This window comes from Mustela nivalis (genome assembly GCF_964662115.1).
Source record: "Mustela nivalis genome assembly, chromosome: 1".
Classification (NCBI taxonomy): domain Eukaryota; kingdom Metazoa; phylum Chordata; class Mammalia; order Carnivora; family Mustelidae; genus Mustela; species Mustela nivalis.
In genome coordinates, this window is record NC_139020.1 from 174,422,184 (window position 1) to 174,439,384 (window position 17,201).

Genomic DNA, 17,201 nt, shown 5'->3' on the forward strand with positions numbered 1-17,201 from the left:
AAAGATGGCATGCCACAGAAGGAAGAACACGCGAAGGCGTGAGGAAGTAGAGGCGGTGAGAGCACGAACGGAACCCACAGCATACATGGCAGTGGTTGTTCTTCATCCATGATCAGGGAGCACCTGAAGAGAAAAGAAATAGCCCAAGACAGCTGCCTTGCTGTATATTCTTGACCTGCTTCTTGCTCTGCGCTCGCACAGTGCTGCAGGAAGATTCAAGAATGATGTTGGTACTAGCCACCCAGGAGTCCGCTTCGCATTCCAAGCCTGCTTCTGAACGTTACAGTAAAGAAAGATGGAAGCCAAATGCACAATTATTATTTCGGTGCAAGAAGTCTGCTTCCTTTTTCATTTGTGGTTGTAACAGAAATATAAAGGGCACAGGAGAGGCTCTTTTCTGTCCCTCCTCAAGCCCGGTGCCTGTGGGATCTGAGTAGTCACCTCCCGGTTTCCAGGCATTTGAGTTTCACCAAGCATCCTTCGGACTCTGCCATAAGGCCTAGTTCTCCTAAGGCCAAGCCCCTTCCACGTTAAATAGAAGAGTAAGGATAAATGCAAACGGATTTGCAGAGCATCAGCAAAGCCCATTCTGCTAAGGCATCTCGGCTTGAGGTGTCCTCAGCTGCCCATCCTCTCACTTCTAGCCTCCCTCTCCAGACACGGGTGCCGCCAGCTTTCCAAAGTTCACTCTCCTGTCACACTCGCTTCTCTAAGTCATATGTGCTCCTGGGCATAAGAAATCTAGGAAGGAAGAAGGTAAAGAAGTGTCCCTTTGGAGCACAGCATTCTACTTGTTCCAGGTTTTCTCCCTCTTGGTAATCAGTCACGTGGTGAGGACACAGTGTCACGGCGGGCATAACAATCCTCTTTATGAGCATGTCTTTCAAGTTCTTCCTACCCTGTCTAGTTGAATCCTCTAGCACAGCAGGGTAGCCGGAGGAGTGCTCGCTTTATATCTGGACTGGTGTGTTATGGTCTGGGATGCTGAACCTGCTCCAGGACCAGTCTTTGCAAGAACTGACCATCTTCTAACTGGACTCCTGGACCCCTGAGCCATCATCTAATAAGTCCAATGACCTACTTGAGTGACTAGGCCAGCTGAGTTCAGCCCTCCTTGTACATGCACAGCACAAGACATGCAAGTGAGGCTACCCGGAGGCCACTAGCCCAGCCCGGCCACCATCTGAACCTACTATGTCACCCCGGTTGCGACCAGGTGAGGCTGAAGAAATCACCCATTTTAGTCCTGCCCGAGTTCCTGATACACAAAAGCATGAGATTTCATAAAATGGCTGTTGCTTCAGTTATGGGTTAGTAATGTGGCAATAGGTAACCCAACAGTGCCCCTTCACATTTTACATAAATTGCTACATAATCACAATTCAAACTCATTTTTCATCATTTCCCCTCTTAGTTACACAGAAGTCTCCAGGTACTTTTCTTCCAAGTGATAAGCAACTTGTGCATTTCCCCCAAGAATCTGATATGCAAAGCACATTTCTACTGAGGTCTTAAACAGTTTAAAGCCATATGGTGAATTCCCCATGCACGATTCAACAGAATAAATGATGAAAATAGCATGAGTTCAATTTCAAAAGTCAATGGAATGGTGATAGTATTTACAAAGCATGGCCTCCCTAAGTGCTGGTAATAAAAAAAAAAAAAAATACACTGGGATACACTTGCAGTGCAAAATCTCATCTGCAAACAATAGTACCTTGGATAATTATTAGTGTGTTGCTATTAGAAGGACATCTTGTAAAAGGTTTGGGGAATTTTAATATTACTGTTTTGTATTTGCATCTAACATTCTTAGACAGGTAGATCACTAGGAAAGATGATTTCACTTGATTTTCAGATTAATGATCTATACTAGGTAATATACCAAAATCTATTTTAGTTTAATCTAATTCATAATTTCTTAATAACTCAGGGCCACCCATAAGGCCATCATGATTTCTTTTTTTTTTTTTAAGATTTTATTTATTTATTTGACAGACAGAGAGATCACAAGTAAGCAGAGAGGCAGGCAGAGAGAGGAGGAAGCAGGCTCCCCGAGGAGCAGAGAGCCCGATGCGGGGCTCGATCCCAGGACCCTGGGATCATGACCTGAGCTGAAGGCAGAGGCTTTAACCCACTGAGCCACCCAGGCACCCAGCCATCATGATTTCCGAGTCGCCTCTTTCTAGCCTTTCCATTCTCCTCCCTTGCTAAAGAGATGTGAGCTGTAATTTCTTTTGTCTGTGAACGAAACTGCAAAATTTCCATCATCTGTTCTAACTTGCAGTTTATACTCTGTCATCCACCAAAATAAAACAGAGTTATGCTTATTAGAAAGGTTCTAAATTAAGAGTGAGTAGTCACTGGGTGCCTGGGTGGTTCAGTCATTAAGCCTCTGCCTTCAGCTCAGGTCATGGTCTCAGGGTCCTGGGATTGAGACCCACATGGGGCTCCCTGCTCAGCAGGAAGCCTACTTCTCCCTCTGCCCCTCCCCCTGCTTCTATTTCCTCCTTCTGTGTCTCTCTCTGTCAAATAAATAAATAAATTCTTAAAAAAAAAAAAAAGAGTGAGTAGTAACTGAGTGAGGAAGGTCTTTCCACACCAAAAAGCTTGCAGTGAATTCAGTGAATTTACATTGCTATGAGGCCTCTTTTGTTCAACCTTTAGATATTGGTTTGGGACTTAGAAACTGGAGGTAGTAGTGAATAGTGATTATGGTGAAATATGAAATGTGGTTATGGTCATTGATTTATTTTATATCTTTTATTCTTATTTGCAGCAGTAAAACAGCATAGGGAAAAATAAGCATTGTTTTGGCAATAGGTGAGAAATACACTACCTGTATCATGCAGTATTTAAGAACATGGACACAGATCAAAATAAATTAGTACCGAAGGGATTTAATACAGCACATCAATTACAGACTAATAAACTATTCTGCATAATTCAAGACCTCCACTTTAATTTTTTTTAATATTTGTGGACTAGAAGCAGCTGAAATAATCACTTCAGTTTTCCACTTCATGTTTAGCATGAGTTCTAAACAGTGCACATCTGCCCCCTGCTCACCATGCACCCACATACACCACACAAGCACCCACAAAAACTTGTATCATTCTTTGAATCAGTCTGAACCCTCAAGACACTGGAATACAATCTTCAAAGGCAGTAAATGTGAAGTAAATCCAATTGAATAAAAATCTAGAACTGGGCATTCCAGTTCCTTCAGAGAGCACGGAAGCAAATGTAGCCCAAATTAGCCTCCCCTTAAGGACACCAGTCTAGTTTTCAGCAGAAACAAACTACCTCCACTACAAGCATCCAGTCTGTTACACCCATTATTTAAATGAACTTGGGAAATGATGACACACACCTTTCTATCCCTCCTCATCAGCTCTGAATTTCGAGGGGCAAAGGAAGTGGAATGCATGCTTAATTGAGGCAGTAAATACAAGGCTGTAGCAGATTGTTTTACTGTTAAATACAGTAATGAGTTTTTAATGGCTGCTGTCCAAAATTACACTGGAGAAAAATGGTTTATTAGTAATAATAATAGCTGGCACTTTTATCTTCAAAGCACTTTACAAATATTAGCTCATTAATCCTCCAACTGCCACTGGGAGGCAGTGGTAAATGTTTCTTCCCTCGGTTTACAGCTGGGAAAACAGGAAAATAGAGGTAGTAACCAAGTTTTCCAAAAGCAGTTTCAGGTATAGAGGTCAATTTCCAATTCAAACAACTCATATAATTTTTTTTTGTAGTTTATTTTATTAACACAACCAAAATCTGCACATAAACTATCCATCTATTCATTTTCTTTGCTGCACAACCTGGCATTGGGATTGGTGACTCCAATGGCCAGCTGGGTGCTCGTTCCACAATGGCTCTGTGGTTCTTGGAAGAGACATTGTGAGTCATCTCTGCTCGGTCAGAACTGTTGCACACCAGTGGTCCTTCAAGCTCCTTGGCCTTGTGGACAAGGAACTTCTGGAAACCACTGGGCAGCATGTGCTTTATTTTCTTGTTGCTTCTGTAACCAATGCTGGGCATCAAGATCTGGCCCTTGAATCCTCTGTGCACCCTACTGTCAATGCCTTTGGGCTTCTGCCAGTTGAGGTTATTTTGTTTTGTTTTGTTTTTAGATTTTTATTTTTTTGACAGAGAGACAGCAAGAGAGGGAAAACAATCAGGGGGAATGGGAGAGGGAGAAGCAGGCTTCCCACTGAGCAGGGAGCCCTATGTGGGGCTCGATCCCAGGACTCTGGGATCATGACCAGAGCCAAAGACAGATGCTTAATGACAGAGCCACCCAGGCGACCCTAATTTTGGCATATAGGTCTGATGGATGCTGGATGAATTTCTTGGGCCTTTTTTCTTTATTTTTTTAAGATTTTATGTATTTAATTGAGAGAGAGAGAGAAAAAGAGAGAGAGAGAACAAGCAGAGGTGGGGTAGAGGGAGAGAAAAAGAAAAGCAGACTCCCTGCTGAGCAGGGAGCCCTACTTGGGGCTCAATCCCAGAACCCAGAGATCATGACCTGGGCCACCCAGGTGCCCCTTTTGGTCCTTTTTTAATGATCTTGGGCTTCACCAGAAGTCTGAGGGTGGCCATGATGCCGGGTAGGGTATGGCTGTTATCTCCACAGAGAGGACAATTTTTTTTTTATCAATTTTTATACATAATTGGATTGCATTCACTGTGAAGACTGCCAGCCCCGTTTTGAAGGATTAGTGGTTAAGGTCAAATCCAGTTTATCTGAACCTGATTCACAAAAGCACACATGAGTTGTATCCAAATTGCTCAATGGTGGTCCTTTAGTATTATTTCAAGCAAGTCAACTGTGTTAAAAAAATTCAGCCAAATCAATTACATGCAGAAGCTTCTATGCATGGAAAAAGTGGTCTGTTGAGACCCTTTGAAATGTAGTCCCACTGAGAATTAATTGCTAGAAGTTACAAAGCAAAATGGAATCAAGGTCAAACTTAAACATCTTTATTTGGGCTTTCTATTTTTATTCATTCACTCAGACAGATCTCCTGTATGGAAAATAGTATATATCTCAGATTAGTGAACAATAATAAATAATCCAAAGAGTCTACCATTCATTCTGTTGTACTTGAAAGATGTTAAAATTGTTATTATTTTTGTTTGTTTGCTTACTACTGTGGGCAATGTTTTCAATTTCTTGCCATTGTACAATGTCTTAAATATTTTAATCTAATAAATGAATTCTCCACTATGTCACCAGATGCAGTTTACAGAACAAGTTTAGAAAGTCTCTGGATTTATAACACAAAAACAAACATATTTCTTGAGAAGCAAAGTACTGCACTCTAGAGAAGCAGACATGGGTCAGACAAAAGTCCTGTAGCAAATCCAGTCCATCAAGTCCAAGGAAACGAGACTGGCTGTCTACCCAAAGCAGAAAGCAAACATTTTTGTCTTTATAGAAAAAAGAGCTGGAATTGCTCAGCGTCTGAAAATGCCACTTATATTTTGCACACTAAAAGATAATAATAGCATTTACTTCTAAATACCCCAAACCAAAACATCAAATACCTCTCAAAATCCCAAATATATTGACCTTGCCTAGAACAGCATTGATTTTTTTTTTCCTTCAAAGCCGTATCATAATTGACAGCTGTTAATAAAGATAGTGCCATCATGATGAGAGGTGTCATTTTCAAGAACAGTCAGGCTGGTATATGACATCTGCCATTGCTAACTATTTCTGTCTTAATCTGGAGTGGCAGATACTCGCACCTTTGTGGAAATGCCAACCGTGTAATGCAATTGGTTATATATAACACCCAGACGTGAGGGAAATCCATGCATATTGATATGACAGAGCATCGGAAACATTTCTGCCAAGAAATAAGAAATGGTAATGAGGGCAAGCAAAAGCTTTGGGGAGGGTAAAAGTTGAATTTTACATATACCGGTGCCCAGGGACAACTTTAGGAAGAATCAGGCACCAAATGTTTTCATGACAAGATTTTGGAGTAAACACAAACGTCCTCCTCTCCCACTGTATCTCCCACATGAAGTCCCTCACAATTAATCTTTCATATTAAAGCTTTTAAGTAGTCTTTTTAAATGCTGCCATTCCTGAGGTAAGTATGCATCTTCATCTGATACCTTAAGAAGAATCCTTCGTTTCTCTTTTACCACATATCTGACTGAGAGTGAGACACAGAACAGGTAAATCTGGGTAAACCACAGAGACAGGTGCTAGCTCTGATGAGGACTATACGAGAGATTCCTGCTCATCGAGGGGGCACTGATGGATGCTGCACACCTGGAAAATGGAGTCCAAGAGAAAAGAGAAAGGACATGCAAAGGACTAAATGTTTGAGTCTCCCCCAAAATTCATACATTGAGACCCAAATCCCAATGTGATGATATTTGGAGCTACGACCTCTGGTAGGTCATTAGTTCATGAGGTGAAGCTCTCATGAGGGGGATTAGTTCCCTGATAAAGGAGACCCCAGAGAGCTTTCTTGTGCTCCTTCTGCCATTCTTTTTTTTTTTTTAAAGATTTTATTTATTTATTGGACAGAGATCGCAAGTAGGCAGAGAGGCAGGCAGAGAGAGAGGAGGAAGCAGGCTTCCTGCTGAGCAGAGAGCCCGATGGCAGGCTCCATCCCAGGACCCTGGCTGGGATCATGATCTGAGCTAAAGGCAGAGGCTTTAACCCACTGAGCCACTCAGGCGCCCCTCCTTCTGCCATTCTTGTTGGGAAGATACAAAAAGAAGTCAGCCCAGAAGAAGGCCCTCACAAGAAAACTATGCTGGCCCCTTGATCTCAGATTATCAGGCTCCAGAACCACAGGAAATAAATTTCTTGTTGATAAGCCACTCTGCTGTGGTACTTTGTTACAGCACCCTGACCTGACACAGGGTGCAGAAGGTGCATGAGAGACTCAAAGGGAGCACAGGGTAGCAGTTAGGGGCTTGGGGTGGGACTCAAATGCTTTGAGTTTGAATACAGGTGAGTCCTGGCTCTGACACTTCTAAGCCATAGAGACCCTGGACAAAAAGAAAGCCCTCTACATCTATGTCATCCAGCCTAAAAGATTATAAGAATTGTATTTCACACAATTCACTGATGCAGAGAATGCAAAATATATCATAAACATTCAGTAAGTGGTAGCTACTTAAGCATCAGCCTGGTACAGCCTTAGTCCTGTCTCTAGTATCCTGTCTCTAGTGTCTAGTCCATATCTCATAGGATCTTCAATCAATCAATTAATCAATCAGTCAATCAATGTATCATAGAATTAAATAAGTTATGGAAAATCAGAGTTCCTTATCTTTGGGCAGGGCTGCATTCAGCCTTGGAAATATAACTGGTAATGTTTTCAGTATTTCCCCTAGATTCATTACATCCTTCAGTTTATACATTAACTCTGATTTTTAAAAAATTTTTAATTATTATTATTTTTTGTTTGTTTCATATAAGAAAATCTAGGGATGCCTGGTAGTGCAGTCGGTTAGGTGACTGACTCTTGGTTTTGGCTCAGGTCATGAGTCGACCCCACTCTGGGCTCTGTGCTCAGCACGGAGTCAGCTTGGGACTCTCTCTCCCTCTCTCTCTACCCTTCTCCCATCCACTCTCTCTCTCTCAAATAAATAAGTAAATCTCAAAAAAGTAAGTCGGTAAATACAAAAATCTAAAAGCAGTAGTGTGGGCTAAGAGCTGGATTGCAAATCAGGGTATCTGAGTCTTAATTCTGGTTTCACCCATGCCTACCCAGCTCTTAGACCCTGCTTGTCATTTCATCTATGAAATGGGCTAACAACTTGTTCCTCTTTGTCCATCTTGTCACTGTAAAAGCCAAGCAAGATGATATGGAAAAAAAAAAAAAATCTCTAAAATGCTGAAAACATCCAAATATTGCAAGACATAACAGTTTTTTAAAAGAAGTCTGCAAAAATAACCTTTTGAATGGACAGAATGTCATCAGAAAAGGTCTTCCCTTTGAAATTTTGAATGAGATGTGTTGTTTCCTTTGAACAAATCAGTACACAAAACATCCCATATTAAGCTGATATTCTGTCACTTTACATTCTTTAGCAAAGGTCTTCAATGCAACAACGAACTGAATTCACAATCAACTCTAACTGTATCAAATGATCAAAAATCACTACATTTTTCTTACCCACTTGCCTTCCATTACACTGTGAATTACATCCCTTAGCCCCAGGGAACACGAACGCCTCATTATCAGTGTGCTACCAATGCATGCCTGATTATTGCCTTATCCTCTCCACCCTGATACCACTATGCCAAAGGAGAGGGATATCCCTCCGGAGATTCCAACGTCCAGGTCTCAGTGACTTTAAGCTGTCAGACTGTTATTTGAAGGTATCTCCACTTCACAGGCATTAACATCTGCAATCTTTAGCATCAGATTTACCACTTACAGCAAAAGCTTTAGTTAGGGAAGAATCTCTGCTAAAAATGCAAACCTGTTACCACAGAAGCTATAATATGCCTTTTGCACCAGTCTCTCTGCTGTCTCAGCTCTCTTCTTGGAAAGAGATTATACAGGAGAATGGATAGAACTGTTTAAAGTTTGGAGACTGCCGCTGAAATCCACCTCTGAATGGGAGCATGCCCAGCTAGGGCAATGAAAGGACAGAGAATGATAAAGGTAAGTAGAAGATGGTTCAGAACACAAATTTAATGATTTTCCGTATTGCCCTACTTTTGGCAATTCAGACTTTCTCCTTCCCCATTACCTGCGTTCCGTAAATTTTATGGCTCAAGGTGTGTGCTGGATAGTCTTCATTAACCTGCCAGATTCCAATCCATTCTCCACCCTCTTCCATCCCACTCTGTGCAGAAGGAACCCTCTCCACAGACCACCTCTCCCAGGCTCCCCTGCCATCAGACTCCTGGTCAGTTCAGCCACTCCAAGGAAGGAAGAGAAGATCTGCATCTGCCACTTAGCTGTGGCTGTTTCTCTACAGGTCCTGGCTGGCAGCCTCTCCCAGGGCTACTGCTCTCACCTCCTTAGCAACTACTCTTGTCCGTCTTGGATGACGGGCAATAACGGCTCTTCAGCAGCCCTTGTCAGTTTCCCTCAGGCCTGTCCAAAAAGATGTGGTTCCTTCTTGAAACTCCCTTCAATTGCCTCTTTGAGTATGCTTATACATAGGAAAAAAAACAAAAGTGAAAGCAAGAGGAGACCAACTCTTACCAGAGAAGACACAGAGCTCTAAGTCCTTTAAAACAGTCAAGGGTACACACTACCCAATTCCAGCCAATGGTTCTCTCCGGACACTCTGGTTCAATACTGTGAGAACATCAAGTTTTGAAAGATAAGGCAGGAGTATGGATTTTTATGTGAAAGCCTTGGGTTTTAAATAATGGCTGAAATACTTCTTAAACACCCCTTGGGCCAAATAAAACACACACGGAGGCTAGGTTCAGTCCAAAGGACATTAGTTTGGATCCTAAATAGACTATGGTTCCTCTTCTTTGGGGCGGGGGGGAGTTAGGCTTTTTGTTGCAATGCATAATTATAAGAAAGGTGGAAATTCACATCTATACAACTTTTTTCTTACACAACTACTTAGTCCTAAAAAAAATAATTCTCTATCTCCCTTGAAATCTCAAGGCAAAAGCGAGAAACACTCAGACTCGAAAGTCACAGGAATCTTGGCGTCTGGGTCTGTTCTAAATGTATGAATCTAATCAAATCATTTAATTTCAATATGGCTCACTGCATTCATCTGCAAAATCAGGATAATGACTTCTTTCCTACCATCTTCACAGAGACATTTGGCTGAGAAATGAAATAATACACAGTAAATGAAAAGTGCATTTGAGCTCTTCAGAGAATAAAATGGTGTTTAAACCAAAGGGATTAGTAAGAAAAACCTCAGAGGTTTGCCAAAGCTTTCTTTTTTTTATCTTTTCCAACCATGTTTCATGACACCAAGGTAACTCCAAGTCAAGGCCAACATGATCTTCAAGAGCATCTACCCCAATCTAAGTTGGTGGTCCTCACCTCCCCCGGTACATTACTCTCACCAGAAGCTTTCAAAAATTCCACAAGTCTTAGTCACGATCCCCAGGGATTCTGGTGGAATTCATTTGGGTTGGTAGTTTGTTTGTTTGTTTTTTTAAGATTTTAATTATTTATTTGATAGATAGAAAACACAAGTAGGCAGAGAGGCAGGCAGGGAGGGAGAGGGAGAAGCAGGCCCCCTGCTAAGCAGAGAGGGTGATTTAGGGCTCCATCCCAGGACCTGAGCCGAAGGCAGAGGCTTTAACCCACTGAGCCACCCAGGTACCCCTGGGTTGGTAGTTTTAAAAGGATCTACAGGTGATTCTCCTTTCTGTGCAACCTGAGAACCAGTAAGTACTCTTGGGATCTTTCAAATACATGGGACAATCACTACTACTATATGTGTGCATGACTGACATAGGTATCAAGAATTTTCCATTTGACTATGCCATGATGATGGTACACACTTATTCACATGCATAGGGATACACACACACACACACACACACACACACCCCTATCTTTATCCATTCATACATTGAATATGGAATAGATGGATAATTATTATAATTAAAAGCCAGAATTCTTTTTAAAGGTTTTATCTATTTATTTGACAGAGATCACAAGTTGGCAGAGAGGCAGGCAGAGAGAGAGAGGAGGAAGCAGGCTCCCCGAGGAGCAGAGAGCCTGATGTGGGGCTCGATCCCAGGACCCCAGGATCCTGACCCGAGCCAAAGGCAGAGGCCCAACCCACTGAGCCACCCAGGCACCCAAAAGCCAGAATTTTTTGAGTGCTTAGTAAGTTCTACTAAGCTGTCTATAAAACTTGCCCCATATAGCATTCACAATAATGCACACAAGCTGGGAATGGATATTAACCTCCACTCCATAGAAGAAATCAGTGTTCAATTAAAATGACGTAGTCCAGCTCATACACCAAGGAGTTAGCAGACTCTGATGTGGTACCCAGGCAGCCTGATTACTATAGCCAGTATACCAGTTTGCTTCCCACTGTGCCAGACAATATAAGGTTTATGAGATGCATAAAATAGAATGTGTGCCCTCAAGAATGTTAATATATGAGCAGGGAATTTTCATGCACACTAAAATTCCAGGTTAGATGGGAAAGTGGTACACTATAGTCCCTGGAGTTAGGAAGAGTTGGATTAGAAGATGGGCAGCTGATGGTTTTGCTTAGCTCCTACTTTGCAACTATGGGGAAAACAAGATGCACCTAAACATCAGAAAGGAGAATTATTAAGAACACCAGGAAAAGAAACCCTGCTTAAAGAGAGTACATTTATATAGTTGCCCTATTCAATACATTTATTATTACCATCATCTGCCAGCATCATCTGGATTGGATAATCTACACCTTTTTAAAAATTTACCTACATTGTCAGTTCAACCAGCAAACCACAATTTCTGAAGAATTCATCTCAGTTCAAACTCTCTGATTCTTATAGAAAAATTATGTATAAAGATACATATAAATTTTGTATAAATGAAAAATTATATATAAATATGCACATAAACACAAACATATTCCTAATAATTTGATTTCCAAAGAGATAAACAAGTTGTAATCTGTTGGTAGGTACAAGCTAATATAAAAATGAAAAGAACATTTTTTCACAGAAAATTTCAAAAACTGAAAACAGAATATGCATTCTCTTTGTGTTTTTATAATCTAAACACAATAGGAAGGTAAGTAGGATCGTTTTTTATCCACAATACATAAAATCTCAATTAGTTATGGTCTATTTGTGCACTGACTAAAAACATTCGTTAACAAAACAGAATTTTCTAGTTTACTGGATAAATATACCAGAAGAAATTGCAGAATAATGTTAGGTTGCCAGGCAACCACAGCTCTACTCCCTCTTGTTTGTGATCAATCCAACTCATTCATCAAGCTTCCTATCCTAGTGCTAGAGAATTCCAACCAATTTGTTTCTTGGGAAAATTATAGTGACTTTCGGTAACACAATAACACTTTTATTCTCAGAAGATAAACTTAGATGTTCTTTCGATCAAAGCAATGTGTTAATTCATTATTCTCTACATGGTGCTAATGAGAAAGCTATAATTAACTAACTACACTATTGCGACACACATACAATAAACTGCAGTAATTAGTAATGTTTAAGGTGTTAACCAGCCTCCAACATTAGAAAATACAGAATCTTTCCTCCAATAAAGATGTAGAGAAAGGAGAAAGCACCATATCTAATTAAATTGGGAACTGTTTCCATTCTCCTTCGCACCCCAAGAGAGGGAGAGGCATGGTCGCCAAAATGTGAGATTTCACTTCAGTAGCAGAGAAAATGGCTCAATGCCAATTCTACTTGTAGGTAGACATAAAATGCTGGTGAATAATGTAATCTTTTCTTTGAAAGAATGCTTAGCACAATATTTTTCCAGGAATGAATAGAAAGAATATTATGCTTTCACTCATTAGCTGTGTTAACTTAGCATATTGTATGTAAATCACCATAATAATTGCATTCTCTTCAGACTGAATTAGTTAGTTACAATGAAGCTGTAATCAAAATGTTCATAATTGAAAATATAGTATTCTCGGTCTCGGTTTGAAAAAATAACAAGCAACACTGATTGAATCAGATAATACAGCACATCACTGAAAACAGCCTTAGTATAGAGACAACTTCCTCCTCTAGCTTATACCTTTGCATGTCAATTAACTCCCCAAATTCAGGAGGCAGTTCCTCCAGATCTGTCACAGTTTTCTATGTCACCCTTTGTCTTTGGCCTAACTGAAGCTTTCCATGTGCTTTCCTGCTTAGATTTTCCGGGGAAAATACAAAAGAGTGAAAAGCTAAATTTTTGTTTCTAAAATGTGTTAGACTCCATGGCACTGTTGGCTGTGATAAATCAAAGGGCAAAATAATTTCCAACAAATGAAACATTTAATGCCAATGCTCCTGGGAAACAATATGTAAATGATCACATGAATTTCAGGCAAGCTGTCACACTAATTCCTCAAGGTACCTTTTAAAGATGACATACTCACTGTGAAGAAGGGTGTGTTGTCATGCAAAAGTCAAACTTAAAGCAATACTCTACTATCTGAATTGATATTCATTCCTTCAAATCTGAAGCCATCCAGCCCCCTCTATTACTTAATTTTCCTTTATAAAATTAAAAACAGCAACAACAAAACCTAGCAGAATCATAAATCAGTCTTGATCATTACTCTTATTTAATTCTCCATTTAAAAAATGAACCACACGAATTATTTCAACAAAGCAATTTTGGGTCAAACAACCTATCTTCAAAATTTTCAAAAGTAAGCTATATCTTATCCAGCAAATATTTTCTGAAGTCAGGTCTATTTTGTGAAAGTCTTAAGGAACTTTGTGATGGGAACATATGTCCAGTTTTACTTGCTTCAGATCCACCAAGACACGACTACATTTTAATAAGCAAATGATATTTTTAAACTGTACTTAAAACCAATCCAGCAAATGGGATTATTTAAAGGTAATAAATACATTATGGGCAATATCAAATCCTGTCATTATTACAATTAGGTCCATGGATGTTTTGCTCATCACCAGGTAAGCTGGAGCACATAATAAAACCATGAGGTAGCAATAAACACCTGCAGTCTTTTCTCTAAAGGACCCATAAGCATAGATGCAATATAAGAGAACAATATAAAAAACATGTATTAATTATCACAGTCCTACTCTTCTGCAGTGATGTGGGTAAAAACATGCCCAGAAAGAGATGTTTAATGAACTGCCATAGCCAGTACTCACACCTGCCAAGAAATAACTATTTGTCTCCATTTATTCCCTCACAATATTCAGGAGCTCAGGAGGAATGATGATACACTATCCTCTGCCTTCACTAGAGGTAAATACACCACAGCACTTAAGGCCATAAAATGGAAACCTGGGTTATACACTAGATTCTACAACCAAGTTCAATTATGAAAGCCATAGGGTGGTTCCTCACAAGAGACTGAAATTAAAACAAACCTAACTGGAATATCAGCCTGTCAAAGAGGAAATAGAGTCTCACGCACAAAGCTGCAGAATAAACTCTTTTTTTCCCCACCTTATCACTAAGTTTTCCCAAATAGCTTTCTAAGCTTCTCTCTCCATCCATGTACTGACAAGCCAACATGACCAGCAGTTGGTCAGTTTATATCTTCCAATCTGCTGCAATCCAATGCTATGTAGGAGTTGTACGGGGCAGTAATATTTAATATCCACTGATATTCTTCAAAATTCGAAAACATAGTATTTTGCCTTATATAAAGATGCGAAGAAATGAGAATGCACCGTATCTAATTAAATTGAGGATTAGTTAATAATAGCAGTAACGCCATCAGCAACCATAAGTAAATTAGGGTGTTTATTCAGCATAAACACGAAACTAAACTGCCTTCTTGGATTATCTCATTCCAGTCCCGAAAAAAACCTAATAAGCAAGGTATGATATTACCGCTATTATTAAAAAGGGGAAACCGAGGCACGGAGTAGTTAAACGGCCTGCCCAAAATCACACATCACGGAGACGCCGGAGCTGCAAATGAAACCCACCTGGGAGCCTCCAGAGACTCTGCCTCGAGCGAGCCCAGGTGGCTCACCAGTAGCCCACCTCCCGCGCGCACGCGCACATGCCCCCCACAGCCACCACCGGCGTTCCAGAGAGCGCGCCGTCGCGCACGCGCGTGCCCAGGGGGCCACTTGCCGGGTCCGGGGGCTCCTCGGAGGCTTGCAAGGGCGGGGCCGAACCCCAGCACCCCTAGCATAGGGCTGAGCCGCGGGGCTCCCTCCCCGTCGCGCCGCCCTGCTGTGCCACTAGACACCTGCCCTCCGCCGCTCGCCGTCCACCCCCTCCCCTGCCCGCCTTCCTAGCTGACAGACGGACCACCCACCCCGCGCTCGCCCCAAGGCGCGGTTCCAGGCGTGGGTACCTGGGCCCGCGCGACAGCGGCTTCTTCGGCCCTTCGGTTTTCGCAGGAATTCCTCAGCCCTGCCCTGACTGAGAAAGTGCTGCTCACCCGGCGTGCAAGAGGAGTGGGAATCAAGGGGCCGGCGTTCCCCAGCCTCCCAGCCTCCAGGCTCCAATCCCTGCTCTCCAAATTAATCACTTTCTCCCTCCCCACGCACACTCTCACTCAAAAAAAAAAAAAAAAAAAGGAGAGAGAGGCACAAAGAAGGGACCATCCGTGACTGGCATCTCTAGCTCCCCCAGCTCAGCTACCAAGGAGCCATGGCAACCACGCCCCCGGCCTGGCCTCTAGCCCCCACGGTGCAACTCCTAAATCTCCCCGTTTTCTTGCCGTCCCCCCGCCCCCCACAACCTGCTGTCTACAGATTTCCATTTTCAAGGCGGCAGCGTATACCGAACCCCAACCAGTACCTGGAATCCTCCCCTGAGAATGGGAGCAAGATAGGGGCGGGGTGGGGTGCGGGAAAGAATATAGCCCTACGACCCAAAAGATGGGCAGGGGCAGGGAAGAGAGCCACCAGGACTGACCCCAAACCCAGGTAGACCTCAGACCCCCTACTGGAGAGAGGGCTGCCATCTTCAGGAGGGTTTGGAATGCTCGCCAGAGGGTCAGGGGCGCGGAGCCGGGGGGTGGTTGCTGGAGAAAAGACATAGGTTAACCTACCCGTAACCACGCGGAGAAAGTGGGAGCTGGAGGATTCGTGTAGCGGGTTCAGCCTACCCCGCCGAAACGGAGCTGCTTGAATCCAGACTCAGCCACCAGGGGGCGGGGCTGGGAAAGGGGGCGTCTCTTCCCCGGTTAGGGCTGAGGGACCCGGGACCACCCCACTTTAGGCAAGGATGGAGCCCTGAATGCGCACCATTTCCTATCCACAGTGAGCTGACCCCTCCCAGCAGCAAACCCTTAATCCGCTCGTCCATCACGCCCAAAGAGTTGGCTACCCCTAGAACTGGGGGAAGCCGTAGGGCTAGCAAAACAGATGCGAATTAACCCCCACCCAGACACACCTGAGCCGTCTTTGGCTTTGGATCTGTTCCGTACCTTCCTCCAGGGAAACTTCTCCCTCTAGCTGACTTGCTGCGGGAGAGGGACGTGCGATGTCCAGAAGCTCCGGGCGGAACCAAGGGAGTTTACTGCCGGCCGCTTGCAGCTGATCCACACGCGGATCTGCCGGCTGAGATCCCGCCCGGCCCCTCCCGCCGCTGGCGGTGGCCGCGAGAACGCCCGACCTGTTCTGGCTTGCGCGGGGATCCACGCCCTCCGGGCAGAGGCTGGCTAGCGCCTCCCCGCTCGTGCTGGGTTCTGCTCCGCCACCCCTCACCCACGCCGCTTATTTTCCCTCCCTTTGCACACTCCTTTAGGACCGGGAGAGCTACAGGCTTTTAAGACTCTTATCTCATGGAGAAAGGAAAGGACGAAGCCAAAACTTCCCTCATCATATTCAACATCTATGGTCAAAAGAGGTAGGATCGCTGTCCCTTTCAGCTGCAGAAACAAACAAACAAAAACAAACAAACAAACAAAAACCCAAAACCCTCCTCCTCCCGATGATTACACTCAGTACATATTCCACACACGGGTCGCCGGTCTGGTTTTCCTTCATTGCTGCACGTTAGAAGGGTGTGGTGCCATGTACCTATTAAAAATATTCTCTTTGCTTTCCTTCCTTATTTATGGGTGTGATGAGGCTTGTTATTTAATTTACAAAAGATGCTACTACAATAAGCTAACAAATGATTACATACATAATAAATATGGACACCTTTCGCTGTTAGCCATTTTTAAATTTTTTGTCTTAATACTTACAGTCTAATTTTACCACATTGTTCCGTGAAGTTTTTCTCAATTATTCTACATTAATTCACTATTATAAGATAGAAGAAAGCCCTGTGTGCTTATTTCCGCTGCAAAAGGCCATTTCTGATACCTTGTCAATTCCACCAAAACATGTAAATTTCATTTTAGGATTCCAAAATAATATGGGAAAGTTACAGGCTTTTGCAGAATAAGTTATTTATATACCCCGCTCATTTTTTTTTTCACTTAATGATCACATTTTCCAAATTTTTCACACAATACCACTTAAAAAATTCTGTTGAATTTAAGTTCTCTTTGATGGTAAGAGAATCATTGACTTCTAATTTTTACTCCACTAAGGCAGTAAGATTGACTTTACAGTCTGGTTTTGTTCT

At 42.4% G+C, this 17,201-nt stretch overlaps 1 protein-coding gene across 20 annotated transcripts in view; it reads right to left on the minus strand.

The window, feature by feature from the left end:
• Positions 1 to 16,286, minus strand: part of CHL1 (cell adhesion molecule L1 like) — a 219,986-nt gene extending 203,700 nt beyond the window's left edge. For 4 of the 20 annotated variants that reach the window (XM_082739888.1, XM_082739894.1, XM_082739877.1 and 1 more), the window contains exon 1: positions 16,051 to 16,286. The gene's annotated coding sequence lies outside the window, so the exon portion shown is untranslated. Of the gene's footprint in view, positions 1 to 14,593; positions 14,694 to 14,970; positions 15,245 to 15,672; positions 15,763 to 16,016 lie in introns of those variants that run through there. The other 16 variants (XM_082739887.1, XM_082739893.1, XM_082739885.1 and 13 more) reach the window with 9 other exon arrangements.
• Positions 16,287 to 17,201: the final 915 nt, after the last annotated feature.